Source organism: Melanotaenia boesemani, chromosome 14 (genome assembly GCF_017639745.1).
Source record: "Melanotaenia boesemani isolate fMelBoe1 chromosome 14, fMelBoe1.pri, whole genome shotgun sequence".
In the NCBI taxonomy this organism is placed as follows: domain Eukaryota; kingdom Metazoa; phylum Chordata; class Actinopteri; order Atheriniformes; family Melanotaeniidae; genus Melanotaenia; species Melanotaenia boesemani.
Genome location: NC_055695.1, coordinates 28,136,501 through 28,152,891, shown reverse-complemented (window position 1 = coordinate 28,152,891; position 16,391 = coordinate 28,136,501). Strand labels below are relative to the sequence as shown.

The window sequence follows — 16,391 nt, the reverse complement described above, 5'->3', positions numbered from 1 at the left end:
ATTTAAAAAAAAGTGTGCTTTTTTTTAACTACACTTTAGTATAAACGCTAGAAAACCAAGTACATTTAAAGCATGTTTGTTAAATGGTGACATTAAAATTCGGTAACATTTGATATTCAAGGACTTTTAAGGGGTTAATGAAGTGTGTACCGGCTGGAAAACAACAGAGCCTCAAACCGGGGTTTTTTTTTTTTTTTTTTTTTTTTTTACTGTCAGTGTTACCGGTCCGCCCACTGAAGTGTCCTATGAGTAATTTCAGAGGTTTAAGTGATTCAACGTCCTGTGTTGTTGCTATGGGAAATTCTTGTTGACTAGGTAGACTGTCCCATATCACAAACTTTAAGCAGACTTCGAAGTGTGTAGACTACGGAGGACACTCTGTAGCCTACGTAGTCTGCACACTCCGGAGTGTGCAGACCCTGAATTGGGACGCACCTAATGAATCATAAAAAAATGAGTGGCCATTTTGTTTTTGATGGTGTTTTTGATGTGTTTCTCCACAGATTATAAATGCATTTCTGACACGGTCGGAGACCGTAGTACCAGGAACCGGACCCAAATGCAGTAACACTCGGAGAGATGAGGTAAGATGCAAACAATATTTATTACAGTGATTGTGAGTGGCAAGGTCCAGGTCCGGTGGGTCTTTCTGTGAAGAGACTGAGGATTAGTGTGGGTCTGACAAAGAGCCTGATGATATCTGTTGTGGCTGCGGCTTACTGAATTCCAGAGAAAGGCTAGAGCTGGAGGGGGTAACCGGGAGGTGGTGAGAGTGTTCGGTTGCAGGCAGGGCGAGCAGGCAGGCAGTCGGCTTGGCAAGCAGTTGGTTAATATCCTGGGTGCTGTGGTTATCCAGGGGATCGAGATCTAGAGCTGAGGAATACAGATATTAAAGAGAGTCTTCACTGAGAACAAGACACAAGACTTGGGAAATGGCCTGGTTACCACGCAGTAAAGTGTGACAATCTGGCGAAGACTGGAGCTCCTGCTTGCCCCTAAATAGCAGGGAGTAGAGTTAGATAATGAGCCTGCTGATGTGAGACAGGTGGCAGCAATTGTGGCTCCAGACTCCGCCCTCAGTCCCCATGGTAACCTGCTCACCCTGACCTGCAAACTCAGACACACACCAAAACATGACAATTTCATTTTCATGGAAGATGTTATTTTGTATTTAAGTTTTGTATTTGTAATTTGTTTTGTAATTATCATGAGATTATTAATTGTTTAAGTATTTAAAAAAAGATAGAAGGGTTTTTAAATATGAAGTATCCGTCTTGCAGCAAATAATTGAATCTAAATTAACTTCATTGTATTTTTAGTGCTTCTCCTGCCAACTAACCTGTCATGTTTTTCTTTTAATTTCTTTTAATGCTATTTAATGGTCAAAATAGCATTAAAATTGCCAATTGGATGTATTACACTATTAAAATTTTCAGGGGGAGGGGGGGCCCACTCAGTTTCTTTTCATGAGGCCCAAAATCTCAAGCAGCGCCCCTGTATCCAAGTCTCTGTTATTGCACTGATACTGAAGTGGTGGGAAACTGACAAATACTGTCTGATGTTACAGAAATTGGCATACAAGCTTTTACTGTTGAAGTGAATGATGGAAATGTTACAATTCATACTGATGTTAGTGTTGAACTGACCCTCTCTTTAGGCACGTTGACGAGTGACATCACGCCCACTTGCTCTTTGACCCAGTTTCCAGTTGGAGGGCAAAAAAGCCGGTGCCCTCCACTGTCAGAAGACGTGAAGTTGACAGCAAGTTACACTAAATCTAAAACTCGCCCTGAAATATTATTAAATCAGTATGGTTAACACGTGTAGCGCTGTAGGCTGCACAAATAGACGAAAGAAGGACAGTCATGTCAAATTTAATAGGTTTCCAGCGGATGTAAAACGCCGAAAGCAGTGGATAACAGCCATGAGGAGAATGCGACTGGATATGAATTCTTACTCTGCTTTGCATGTGCAGTGGGCAGACACTACGTGGCCTTTTAATTTTTCCAAGCAGATCCACACCTGATGCTTCCGTTTCTTGTCGGTTATCTTCTGCGATGGCATTACGGCACACTTTAAGAAACACACTATGTTCATGTGTTCATTGCTGTGGTACAATATCTGCCCCACATGTCCAGACACAAAGAAGTTATAGCCATCTAGTGACTTGTATGCCTTCATCGCCTCTGCTGTATAAATTCCTGGCGTGTTAATGAGGTAGTTGTAGATATCGCCATACTGTACTGGCGGTCATTTCTGAGGACTGTCAACCCATAGATCGTCAGCTATTTTAAATGGGTCTGTAAGCTTTTCGCTAAATACAGTTAGCTTTGCATTGTACCTTTCGCGATCATCTGCACAAAGATGATCTAAATTAGTAATACCTAAATCTTTAGTTTTCATTATGTGAACAGATTTGGTCAAAATGACGATATACTTGTACACTACAATGTTTTGGTCATCACGAAAGCAGAGCTTTTTGCCCTCCAGCGTAGTGCGCATGCGCGGGATTACCAGACATAAATAATAACATTCAACGTGTGTATAATAATAGCAGTTATTGTCAATATGATTAAAAAAGTTATTACCTGGACCAATTCTGGATCTTGAATATCCCATCCATCCATTCATCCATCCATTTTCTTCCGCTTATCTGGAGTCGGGTCGTTGGGGCAGCTGCCTAAGCAGGGAAAGCCAGACTTCCCTCTCCCCGGCCACATTCACCAGCTCATCCGAAGGGATCCCGAGGCGTTCCCAGGCCAGCCGAGAGATGTAGTCTGTCCAGCGTGTCCTGGGTCTGCCCCAGGGCCTCCTTCCGGTGGGACGTGCCCGGAACACCTCACCAGGGAGGCGTCCAGGAGGCATCCTAACCAGATGCCCGAGCCACCTCATCTGGCTCCTCTCGATGTGGAGGAGAAGCGGCTCTACTCTGAGCCCCTCCCGGATCACCGAGCTACTCACCCTATCTCTAAGGGAGAGCCCGGCCACCCTGCGGAGGAAACTCATTTCGGCTGCTTGTATTTGAGATCTTGTTTTTTCGGTCATTACCCACAGCTCATGACCATAGGTGAGGGTAGGAACGTAGATCGACCGGTAAATCGAGAGCTTTGCCTTTTGGCTCAGCTCTCTCTTCACCACGACAGACCGATGCAGAGCCCGCATCACTGCGGACGCCGCACCGATCCGCTAGGCGATCTCCCTCTCCATCCTTCCCTCACTCGTGAACAAGACCCCGAGATATGTAAACTCCTCCACTTGGGGCAGGACCCCATCGCAGACCCGGAGAGAGCACTCCACCCTTTTCCGGCTGAGGACCATGGTCTCGGATTTGGAGGTGCTGATTCTCATCCCAGCCGCTTCACACTCGGCTGCGAATCGCTCCAGTGAGAGCTGAAGATCACGTCCCGATGAAGCCAACAGAACCACGTCATCCGCAAAGAGCAGAGACCCAATCCTGAGGCCACCGAACCGGATCCCCTCCACACCTCGGCTGCGCCTAGAAATTCTGTTAATAAAAGTTATGAACAGAATCGGTGACAGAGGACAGCCTTGGCGGAGTCCAACCCGCACTGGAAACGATTCTGATTTACTGTCGGCAATGTGGAACAAGCTCTGACACCGGTCGTACAGGGACCGGATAGCTCTTACAAGAGAGTCCGGCACTCCATACTCCCGGAGTACCCCCCACAGGAGTCCCCGGGGAACACGGTCAAATGCCTTCTCCAAATCCACAAAACACATGTAGATTGGTTGGGCAAACTCCCATGCCCCCTCAAAGACCCCAAAGAGGGTGTAGAGCTGGTCCACTGGTCCATGACCGGGACGAAAACCACACTGCTCCTCCTCAATTCGAGGTTCGACTATCCGACGGACCCTCCTCTGCAGCACCCCTGAATAGACCTTACCGGGGAGGCTGAGGAGTGCGATCCCCCTGTAGTTGGAGCACACCCTCCAGTCCCCCTTTTTGAAGAGGGGGACCACCACCCCAGTCTGCCAGTCCAGGGGGACTGTCCCCGATGTCCACGCGATGCTGCAGAGGCGTGTCAACCAAGACAGCCCTACAGCATCCAGAGCCTTAAGGAACTCTGGGCGGACCTCATCCACCCCCGGGGCCTTGCCACCAAGGAGATTTTTAACCACCTCAGAGACCTCAGCCCCAGAGATAGGCGAGCCAGCACCAGCTACCCCAGACTCTGCTTCCTCATCAGAAGACGTGTTGGTGGGATTGAGGAGGTCTTCGAAGTATTCCCTCCACCGCCTCACAACGTCTCGAGCCGAGGTCAGCAGTCCCCCATCCCCACTGTACACAGTGTTGACGGAGCACTGCTTTCCCCTCCTGAGCCGCCGGATGGTGGACCAGAATCTCCTCGAAGCCGTCCAGAAGTCATTCTCCATGGCCTCTCCAAACTCCTCCCACGCCCGAGCTTTTGCCTTAGCGACCACCGAAGCCGCGCTCCGCTTAGCCCGCCGATACCCATCAGCTGCCTCTGGAGTCCCACAGGCCAAAAAGGCCCGATAGGACTCCTTCTTCAGCTTGACGGCATCCCTTACTGCCTGTGTCCACCAACGAGTTCGGGGGTTACCGCTACGACAGACACCGACGACCTTACGGCCACAGCTACGGCTGGCCGCTTCGACAATAGAGGCACGGAACACAGCCCATTCAGACTCACTGTCCCCCGCCTCACCTAGGACATGGTTGAAGCTCTGCCGGAGATGGGAGTTGAAACTCTTTCTGACAGGGGACTCTGCCAGACGTTCCCAGCAGACCCTCACAACACGCTTGGGCCTGCATTTGAATATCCCGTCAGTCATAATCATAGTCAAAGTCCATCATGCTAGCAACATCAACATGGGCTTTCTGATTATTGTTCCCAGTCATATCTGATTTGTGTATTTCATTGTCCATCATAATTTTGGATGATGTAATTGACTGGAATTAAGCCATACCTTGCTTCCAACTTGTTCCAGCACCTGAATGTCTCTGATGAGAAGTTTCCCTCTTCCAGAGTTCCATTCAGCTATATGAAAACGTTGCAGTTAGAGGTCCAGGTACGTGTTTTCTTGGCGATGTCTGCGTTCCTTTTTGTTAAATGCACATTCAGGTAGATGTTGGATCCTTTCAGATTTTTTTCCCTATCTATCTGTCTATCTGTCTATCTGGCTGTCTGTCTGTCTGTCTGTCTGTCTGCTTGTCTGCTTGTCTGTCTGTCTGTCTGTCTGCCCGTCCGTCCGTCAAACTGTTGTCAGTCTTTGTGGGATTTGCCATTTTTGGGAAACTATAAAGTGTTTGAGCCGCTTTTAAGGCTCGGACTGACCCACGGGAGAAGGGTACCTGGGGGCCCAAAGTGGTCTGTGACATTGAACACAAAAACACACACAAAAAATAAAAAGCAGATTTTTTTTTAATTATTATTTTTTTATATCTTTATCATAATTTCACTGATTTAAATATGCTGCATTGAGAACGTTTTGGTCTCTAATAATGTAATTTTTTGTGTGGTTTCTTTTACATGATCAGATCATCTTGAATGAAAACTGACCACTAACTCGAGGATTGTTTCATTTATGTGATTGAAAAGATACTTTTATCCTCCTATTATCAGTTCACTGCTAAAATAGGTAATGACCGGAAGTATAGTAGGAAGCTGAACTACAAATGATGCGCTCACTTTGAATTGGATCCCGATTCAGACGTTCTCACTCGATTGAATGGACATTATCAGTAATTATCGGCCCATTCTAAGGGACAGTAGGTTGTTATCATGTATCCATATCCCTGATCAGCAGTATTGATACAAGAAGACTCCATCCATCAGGAATCCAGTCCACCCGCAGACCTCAAAGGCAAATTTTCAGGAAAAATTAAATTAAAATTGAGACAGTCAAACTATGACTAGCATAATAACAATGAAAAGACCCCTTGTCATTCCAAGTGGATCTTGAACAAATTAGATTATTGAAAAGAAAAACTTTTTTATTTATAAAGATGCTCTAAGGCCTCACAAGATCGTTGCTAACATAGTGGATGGTGCTACATGCATTCTTAAAAAAAAACAAAAAACAAACAAACATCTGGAGCTTTATGGAAAAATTAAATATAATCTGAAAGTGGACAATTTGTAGGGTTTCCCCAAAGTATCAGCTGAATGTCTTTAGGGGAGCTCTTCTGCTTTTCAGGTGAGCTGAACTCCTCTTAGCTCCGCTGTAATTTAAACCCTGATTACTACATTTTATTTATAGATAAATGACATAAAAATCAAGTGGAGTAATCTATGTTCAGCTGAACATTGATTAAATATCTATTTAACTTTCTTATAATTGCCAGAATGTGCTGGTGGCCAAATGATTAGTGTCTGTGCAGTTATGAACAGTAATATCTTGCCAGATATGTATTTGAGTCTCTTCATGTCTGGCTCCAACCTTGACCTCTTGACACTGTTTATTGTTGAGCACGAGATTACTGAAGATTCAATACATAGTTGAAAAATCCAATATGAAATTATTGCCTGGTTATTCATTGACTGAAGTCTGATGCACTGCATTTTCCCCACGTGACTTCCAAATAACTCACATATAACGGACAGATCATCTGAGGGATACCTTTAACCTTTGGAATCCTGGTTTCACTGACCTGCCACCCACATAAACACTTTGCTGCCATGACAGCAATCATTGGCTTTATTGTCTCATGAAAACAACTTTTTTGTCTTTTTTTTTTTTTTTTTCAAGCTTGTATTAAAAGTCATGTCTCAACACCAGGTAGGATTACTGTATCTTATTCCTTTTATATCAGTCTAATTTTTTATTTTATATTAATATTGTTATGGTATCATAGTCAGTCACAATGACTGGCTGCCTGCCATGTGGGCACAGTAAAAAGTAGGTCAAAGAGTTTACCCTGGCATTACAGCTGAAGGAGGCCACCCTGGAGTAATACCAAGTGTCGAAATGAGCGAGGAGACCGTGCTGTAGTTTAATCGTTTTAATTACAACTGCCAGCAACTGGTTAACGTGGCGTATAGACATGAGTCGTGAGCATAAAAACGTAACATATTGAGCATGCGCACTTCTAGCAAGTACGGTATCTGTTATAGTCCACACATGGCATAAACATATCATTCACCAGAATGATCTACATCCTCTCCTTTTAGCTAGTGCTCCAGTAAGAAATCAAAATATGCTATATGGATGAAAATAACAATACCAGTGTCTTAATATTGCAACATTACTTCAAGCAATAGAAATTAGCGGTTGTCTCGACATTAATCTGTAAAGAACCATCAAAATGTACTTATGTATAAAACAAACATCCACTTTCTTTTTCTTTTTTTTTTTTTTTTTTACAGAACGAAACTTATTCCAATGTACTTGTAATAAACACAAAAGTTGTCAAATATTCAAACTGAAAAATACTGGACTTGTAAGACTAGGGTCCACTGTATCAATACCTAACCTCTTTCTTTTTTTTTTTTCAAGTTCATAGTTCACACGCTGTACTTTGGATTAGGTTTACAAATGCGGCCTGAACGTGTTACATAGGGGGCATTACTGGGTGACACCTTGTTGGAAAAGCAAGCTGCAGGAATCTGCAGCTCACTGGAATGCTGAGTGGGCATTGGTGGTGTTGAGGTATTTGCCGGGGTTGTGGTGTATGGGGAAAGAGTGCCCGGCGTGGCAGGGTCAGTTGATTGGGAACTGAGATCCGCAGGGTCAACCTGTTGGGTGGTGGCTCGGCAACCGGCAGGATGTGGCGACGATTTCTCCTGTAGACGCCTCCGTTGGATTCAACAATGTAGGAGCGTGGCTCCGCTGCATACCTGCTTCACTGTGCCAAGGCGGTCGTGTCCCTTGGTCCGTCTGCAACCTGACGACTTGTCCTTCTGCAAGTGGCTTTAGTGGGCGACTTGTTGCATCATAGTATTGCTTTTGAGTGAGTCTTTTCTTTTGAGTTGTGTAGAGATTTGCTTTGCGTTCTTTGGGGCTGGCGCTAGCAGTGTGGTGTTGACCCGGAAAAGTTGAACGTGTCTGTCTGGACATAAGGCGGTTGAGCAGGTGAGCCTAATGTTTTGTCACGAGGGGACATTCCTGATGTTTAGTAGGTTGAGGAAAACATCTGTCCCGTCTCTATGAGACTTTTCCATTAGCTGCTTCGCGCTGCGGACTGCCCGTTCAGCTAGTCCATTTGACTGTGGTATTCAGGACTGCTGGTTATACTGACAAAGGCCCACTGTTCAGCAAACTCTTGAAACGCTGACTGGTGTATTGCCTTGCATTGTCGGAAATCGGGTGTGAGGTGCTCCATGGACAGAAAAATGTCTTTTGAGCTTTGTGATTACGGCGGCTGAAGACGTGTCCCGGAGAAGGTCGATTTCGAACCACCCTGAGTATGAGTCGACTAGCACCATGTATTGTTGTCCATGTCACTCGAACATGTCTGTGGCGACTGTAGACCAGGGCAGGGCAGGAACTGGATGTAGTTGTAGGGGTTCCTTCTGCTGGTGTGGTCGGGTGCTGTTGCATACTGAGCAGGAGAAGCAGTTCTTTTTGTGATGTCTTTGTTCATTGTCGGCCAAAATACTGTGCTTCTGGCTCTGCGCTTTGTGGATTCTAAGCCTGGGTGGCCTCTGTGCATTATGTTGATGTACTCTTTTCGTAGGGGAGTCTGAGATTACGGTTCTGAGACCTTTGATAACGATGCCAATCCTCCACTACTAAACTCATCTCTGTAAGGGAAAAAATGGACGGACAGAGAGGGGAACTTGACGTTCTTTGTTAGGCCAACCGTTGTGAATGGCAGTGCTGAGAGTTTGTAGAACTTGGTCCTTTGCTGTGTGGGCTCGAAGCTCCTCCAGCCTGGCAGTGGAGATGTAGCTGACGGACATTACTTCAAAGTTCATCATTTGCACTTTTTGTTTGAGAGGACACTGCTGCTCGGGGCTCGTGATAGGGTATCCAGCTAGTACATGTATTTGCCCTTTCATAGACTAGAGCAGTGGTTCTCAAACTTTTTCTTCCAAGCCCCCCGTTGGAGGAGGAAAACATCCAGGGCCCCCCCTCTCGATGAGAATGTAAAAATTAACGCTTGGTGTTAAACTTTTTTAATGGAAAAAAGAAAAACCTCCATACATACAAGTATGATGGTGCTCACATTTGCGTGCACACTTCTCAAGTAATGCCAGATACCACTAAAGTGGTTCCTCGCAAACATTTCAGAACCTTTTTTTAATGAAATGGAAAAAATGGCTTGGCCAACCAGTTTAGGGAGATTTTGTCTCCATGTTGCTCCATCAGCCAGAACTTTTTCAAAACTATAACAATAAAGTTTACTTGTGCAACAAGAATAGTAAACATTTATGAAGACTGTGTATTACAATTGTAATCTGATGACCAGTTCTTCACTGCTATCTTCAAAAGAACAAAGTGTCGAGAAGAACAAGGGCAAGTTTTTGGCAACAAATATTAACAGCATCAAAATTTTGAATATAAACATCTTTTTTCAAAACACTGACAAATCTAGTAACATTTATAATTTCCCTGAATAAACAAATAAATGTTAATTGAATAGGCTTACGTTGCTTATCATTATGCTTAACAATAAGAAATAAAATTAAGTCTGACAAACAAAAAGTGCAGTATTTTGGTAGTGAGATTCACTCTCTTTGAGTCTGTCATCATGATCAGTGGCTGCAGTGAGCCTGGCTTTCACTGCACATCTTTTCAAAAACGAGGTAGCAACTTTGTTACTGCCACTCGTAATTCATGCTCAATGTTGAGCTTAGATCTGTACTTTGTTTTCAAAGAGGCAACAGCAGAAAAGCCTATCTCACAGAGGTAGGAAGTGGCAAAGGGAAGTAAAATACCCACAGCCTTCTGTCCAATGAGGGGATGCTCTTTTTCCACAACAATCCAGAATTCACTCAATGTCTGTGATGCAAACTTGAGTCTCAGGGAAGAGTCAGATGTCATCTCGATGTATTGTTCCTCTTCAGCAGCGCTGAAATCAGCAGGTGCTGCAGCATTAAAGGGATCTCTCACCCAGTCATACTGACCACTGCTGTCTGGAAAGTATTTCTGAAAGAATCCCCTCAGGGAAAAGATGTGCTCCTTTAGACATGGGATGATGACAGAAGCATCCAAATCCATGGCTTCAACATGCTCACTCAGATTTTCAAATGAGTCATATTTACCCTTCTGAAGACATTTGTCCCACATCTCCAGCTTCCTAGTGAAGGAGCTGATCTTGTCTGCCAGGTGAGGAAGGTGCTGGTCTCTGCCTTGTAGCTGAAGATTCAAGTCATTCAGCTTCCCAAATATGTCGCTGAGATAGGCCAGTTTCATCATGAAGCGCTCATCAGCAAACTTGGCTGCGACTTCGTACATGCGCTCCTCCTCGAGAAACACGCGGATTTCTTCACGGAGCTCAAACACTCGTGATAGAACTTTGCCCCGCGATAACCACCGAGCCTCGCTGTGAAATAACACAGCTGTGTGCTCCGCTCCCATCTCCTCACAAAGTGCAGAGAACATCTGTGCTTTCAGCGGTCTTGTTTTGATGAAATTAACAACGCTAATAACATCGGTCATCACCTCGTTTAATTCAGGGCTCATATGTCTTGCTGCGAGCGCTTCTCTGTGTAAAATGCAGTGCGTCCATTGTGCGTTTGGCGAGACCTTCTTGATCAAAGCTTGCAGACCTGACTTTTTCCCTGCCATCGTCTGCGCTCCATCGGTGCAAATACCGGCGCAGTTCTCCCATTTCAGTCCAGTGTCTGTCAAGTATCCGTCAATGAGGTTAAATACTTCCAGTGCCGTTGCCCTGTTTGCGATGTACTTGCAGAACAACAGATCCTCACTCAGCGAGTCTGATGTCACAAAGCGGACATAAGCAATAAGCAGACAGTTTTTGTTGCTATCTGTAGCCTCGTCCACTTGTAAAGAAAAAACGGATGTCTTGCAGTTTTTCAATGAGTTGATCTTCCAAGTCATTTGAAATGTCACATATGCGTCTTGCAATGGTGTCGTTGGACAGGGGGATAGCTCTCAGTTTTGCTGCGCAGTTTGTCATCTATCATAGCGAGACCATATCTAATGCAGCTGGAAGTATGAGCTCTTCAGCAATGGTGTGGGTTTCTACACTTAGCAACTCTGTACGCAAACCTTTGTACGAGGCCAGTTGTGCTTTACTGGTGTCGACGTTGTTTTTTTAGGTGACTTTCCTGCTTGCGGTAATCGTCAAGCTTTTTCTGAAAAAACTCGAGGGGTTTACTTTTGTAACTGGGATGTAATGTCTCCAGATGTCGTTTTAATTTATTGGGCTTCATACTGTCTCTTGCCAGTGTTTTCAGACATAACACACATACAGGTCTCTCTTCATCTCCCACAGTATTCACTGTAAATCCAAGAGCAAGGTAGCTGTCGTTATACTTCCTTGTCTTGGATCTAGGCTGCTGATCAGTGGACCTCACATGATCTCCCTTCTCTGTCGTCATAGGTTCTGAATTGTTGCCTGTTTTTCTTTTCATTCCTCTTACATATTTCTCCATGCCTCTCGTCTGTGCAGTGAAGGCCGAGGCTACTCCCGCTTTCCGCTCGCTGTGTTGTTACTGTTACTGTGTCGCTATGGTTGTTACCATGGAAACCTGGTTTGATGAGTGTAACCCCGAAAAAAGTCCGTATTGTCTACTGTAAAAATATTAGTTCCACAACTGCATTTTCCTCAAGCCTCGCGCCCCCCCTCTCATGGCGCCACGTCCCCCTGGGGGGGGCGCGCCCCCCACCTTGAGAATCGCTGGACTAGAGTGATGTCGTAAGCGTGTAACCGCAGTAACATCCTCTGTAAGCGAGCCGGGGCAGTGTGAATGGGCTTTTTCAGGATAGTAACAAGGGGCTGATGGTCTGTTTCGACGATTGTGGGCTTCCCATAGATGGAGTCTCTAAACTTGGTGCACGCGAAAACTACTGCCAACAGCTCCTTTTCGATCTGTGCATAACGCGTCTCTGTGTCCGTGAGCGTGCGAGATGCGTATGCCACTGGCTTTTCATCTTGTAAGCATGCAGCACCCAGTCCATAACGAGATGCATCACAGGTTAATGTCACTGGCTTTTTTACATCGAAGTATGATAGGACTGGTGAGCTGGATAAACATGACTTGAGATGGTCAAATGCTTGTTGGTGTTGTGGTAACCAGTGCCAGGCGGTGTCCTTGTGAGTAAGCTGTCGGAGTGGTGCTGCAATGTTGCTAAGATTTGGAATGAACTTCCCGAGATAGTTCACCATGCCAAGGAACCGTTGTATAGCAAGGGGGTCTTGAGGGATTGGCATGTTTATGATAGCTTCAGTCTTTGTAGGGTCAGCTCTGAGACCTTCTTTTGTGAACATGTGTCCCACATAGCAAACTTGGTCTAGGCGAAACTTACACTTGTGGGGGTTTAGTCTGAGTTTGATTTCTCTTGCGCGGTCAAGCACTTTCTTGAGATTACCGTCATGTTCCGCAGCATCGCGACCTCCCACGATGATGTCATCGACTATGATAGCACAGGGGTAACTGGCAAATAGCTGTTCCATTGAGCGCTGGAAGACTTCACTTGCTGAGTTGATGCTGAATGGCATGCGCAAGAACCTATAGCGCCCGAAAGGTGTGCTAAATGTGGTCAGCATCGACGACTTGTGATCAAGTTTTATTTGCCAGAATGAACTTTTTGCATCGAGCACTGAGAACAGTGTTGCACCTGACATTTGGGTGGCAACTTCTTCGACACTGCGCATTGGGTAATGGGGTCTCTTTAAAGCAGTGTTCAGGTCCTTGGGGTTAATGCACAGCCTTATCTCCTCCTTGTCCTTTTTATGTGCCACGACCATTGACGAAACCCAGTCCGTGGGCTCAGAGACTGTGGTAATGACACCTTTGTCTGTCATGTTATCGAGTTCTGCCTTAATTTGTGCTCGCATGGCCAATGGGATGCGGTGTGCTGGACGGACAACTGGTTGTATTGCTGAATTCAAAGTCATGGAGTATGTTATGGGGAGGTCTCCAAGCTCATCACTGAAAACATCGTTGTACTCTTTGCGGACATTTTTGATAAAGTCTGCGTACGTCTCTGTACCGATCTGGTGGACATGGGGGCTCAAGGTGACAAGTCCTAGGCGCACACATGCACGGAATCCCAGTAGTGGTACTACATTGCGATCCACCAGGAAAAAAGGTAGAGTTTGTTCTTGTCCATCTAGGCAGAGAGGCAGTGTAGCAAAACCGGCTGTTTCAATTTTACCTCCTCCATAAGCCACTAGGTTGGTAGCTCTATTGCATTTCATAATTGGTCCCACTGAAAGCTGTTGAAAGGTGTCTTTTGCCATGACGTTACATTTTGCTCCTGTGTCGATTTTCATTTCAATGGGCTTGTCCCGTACATGCAGAGTGACAAATCCTTCGTCCCTGTCCTCTGCTTGGGTATTGATAGTGTCTACCGATATATTGGGCTCGACACCATCCACGTAGAAGGTGTCATCAGTCGTACTGTTGTCTGGCTGCTCCAACTCTAGCTGATGTACAGGTTTTCTGTTGTAGTGCCTCTTAACAAAGCTTTTCTTTTCAGGGCTTTGGTTGTAAGGTTTGGATTTACAGCATATCTTGTAATGGTTCCATTTTTTACACTTGTGGCATTGCTGGCCAAATGCGGGACATTTATCCCTTTGTGCAACGTGGTTGCCTCCGCAATTGTTGCAGTTTGTGATCAGCTTTGCATCGTGTCTGGTTGCTTCTTTATATTTTGTCCTGTGGTGCCCTCCATTGGAGCCTGGCTGCAGTGCATCCACTGTGGTGACTGGCTGTTTTGCGAGGGCTTTAGTATTCTCCTCAGTCATCTCATAAACACGACAGATAGAAATAGCTTTGGTAAGAGTTAAGTCGCTATCGCGTAGCAGGGCCTTTCTTATACTGTCCTTATTTATGCCACACACAATCCTGTCACAGATTAGCTCATCCGTCAGATCTCCAAAGTGACAACTTTTAGCTTTGATTTTCAAGTCACTGAAGAAGGATTCAATAGTCTCACCTTGTTTTTGATTGCGAGAGTGAAACTTGTGTCTCTCCATTATTTTGTTGTGTTGTGGGTTGCACATTTCCCGAAATTTCTTCTTCAGACACTCGGGGTCTTCTCTGGACTCGGCTGCATGGATCACGGCTCCGTCCTCACCTGGCGCCCTAACCTCCGCGGCGTAAACGAATGAACGTTCCCGTTCAATAGCCTCTGCTCCTGCGAGATTGAGGAGGATGTATGCCTTTGTTTTGGCAGGTTTGTTTGAGTGGGCTGCCTCGATAAAGATATCGTATTCTCTTTCAAAAATTCGCCAATTCTCGGCGAGGTCCCCATCGAAGACGAGTGGGTCGGGTCTGCGAAATCCCTCCGCCATGTTCGCTGGGTCGTTGGCTAGTTGCAACGTCTATCTTCTCCTTGCAAAACGAGGAAAAATACACCGTAGAAAAAAATTACAGGCGATAGGTCCGAGACATCTTCTGACACCATGTCGAAATGAGCGAGGAGACCGTGCTGTAGTTTAATCGTTTTAATTACAACTGCCAGCAACTGGTTAACGTGGCATATAGACATGAGTCGTGAGCATAAAAACGTAACATATTGAGCATGCGCACTTCTAGCAAGTACGGTATCTGTTATAGTCCACACATGGCATAAACATATCATTCACCAGAATGATCTACACCAAGACTGCTGTAAAACCATAAAGCTCAGCTGGTACGACCTGTACGAACTAGTTGAACCTATGCAGCTGGTAAGAATAAGCAGCTACTATACAGTGTGTGCAGAATTATTAGGCAAATGAGTATTTTGATCACATCATCCTCTTTATGCATGTTGTTCTACTCCAACCGGTACAGGCTTGAAAGCCTACTGCCAATTAAGCATATCAGGTGATGTGCATCTCTGTAATGAGAAGGGGTGTGGTCTAATGACATCAACACCCTATATCAGGTGTGCATAATTATTAGGCAACTTCCATTCCTTTGGCAAAATGGGTCAGAAGAGAGATTTGACTGACGCTGAAAAGTCAAAAATAGTGAGATGTCTTGCAGAGGGATGCAGCACTCTTAAAATTGCCAAGCTTTTGAGGCGTGATCATCGAACAATCAAGCGTTTCATTCAAAATAGTCAACAGGGTCGCAAGAAGCATGTTGAAAAAACAAGGCGCAAAATAACTGCCCATGAACTGAGGAAAATCAAGCGTGCCAAGATGCCTTTGGCCACCAGTTTTGCCATATTTCAGAGCTGCAACATCACTGGAGTGCCAAGAAGCACAAGGTGTGCAATACTCATGGACATGGCCAAGGTAAGGAAGGCTGAAAAACGACCACCACTGAACAAGACACACAAGATAAAACGTCAAGACTGGGCCAAGAAATATCATAAGACTGATTTTTCTAAGGTTTTATGGACTGATGAAATGAGAGTGAGTCTTGATGGGCCAGATGGATGGGCCCGTGGCTGGATCAGTACAGGGCAGAGAGCTCCTCTCCAACTTAGACGCCAGCAAGGTGGAGGTGGGGTACTGGTATGGGCTGGTATCATCAAAGATGAGCTTGTGGGACCTTTTCGGGTTGAGGATGGAGTCAAGCTCAACTCCCAGTCCTACTGCCAGTTTCTGGAAGACACCTTCAAGCATTGGTACAGGAAGAAGTCAGCATCATTCAAGAAAAACATGATTTTCATGCAGGACAATGCTCCATCACACGCATCCAAGTATTCCACCGTGTGGCTGGCCAGAAAAGGTCTAAAAGAAGAAAAAATAGTGACATGGCTTCCTTGTTCACCTGATCTTAACCCCATAGAGAACCTGTAGTCCCTCATCAAATGTGAGATCTACAGGGAGGGAAAACAGTACACCTCTCTGAACAGTGTCTGGGAGGCTGTGGTTGCGGCTGCACGCAATGTTGATGGTGAACAGATCAAGACACTGACAGAATCTATGGATATCAGGCTTTTGAGTGTCCTCGCAAAGAAAGGTGGTTATATTGGTCACTGATTTGTTTTTGTTTTGTTTTTGAATGCCAGAAATGTATATTTGTAAATTTTGAGTTGTTATATTGGTTTCCCTGGTGAAAATAAATAAGTGAAATGGGTATATATTTGGTTTTTGTTAAGTTGCCTAATAATTATGCACAGTAATAGTCACCTGCACACACAGATATCCTCCTAAGATACTAAAACTAAAAAAGCCCCACTCCAACTTCCAAAAATATTCAGCTTTGATATTTATGAGTCTTTTGTGTTCATTGCGAACATAGTTGTTGTTCTATAATAAAATTAATCCTCAAAAATACAACTTGCCTAATAATTCTGCACACCCTGTAATTTTACAATCAGAGTGACAGAAA

The 16,391-nt window shown here is 45.0% G+C and overlaps 1 long non-coding RNA gene across 1 annotated transcript; it reads right to left on the bottom strand.

The window, feature by feature from the left end:
• Nucleotides 1-524: 524 nt before the first annotated feature.
• On the bottom strand, nucleotides 525-1,130 carry LOC121653751. Its single transcript, XR_006012849.1, has 3 exons — nucleotides 946-1,130; nucleotides 721-873; nucleotides 525-649 (listed from the first exon to the last, which is right to left on the bottom strand). It is a non-coding gene; the product is annotated as an uncharacterized LOC121653751 (long non-coding RNA).
• Nucleotides 1,131-16,391: the final 15,261 nt, after the last annotated feature.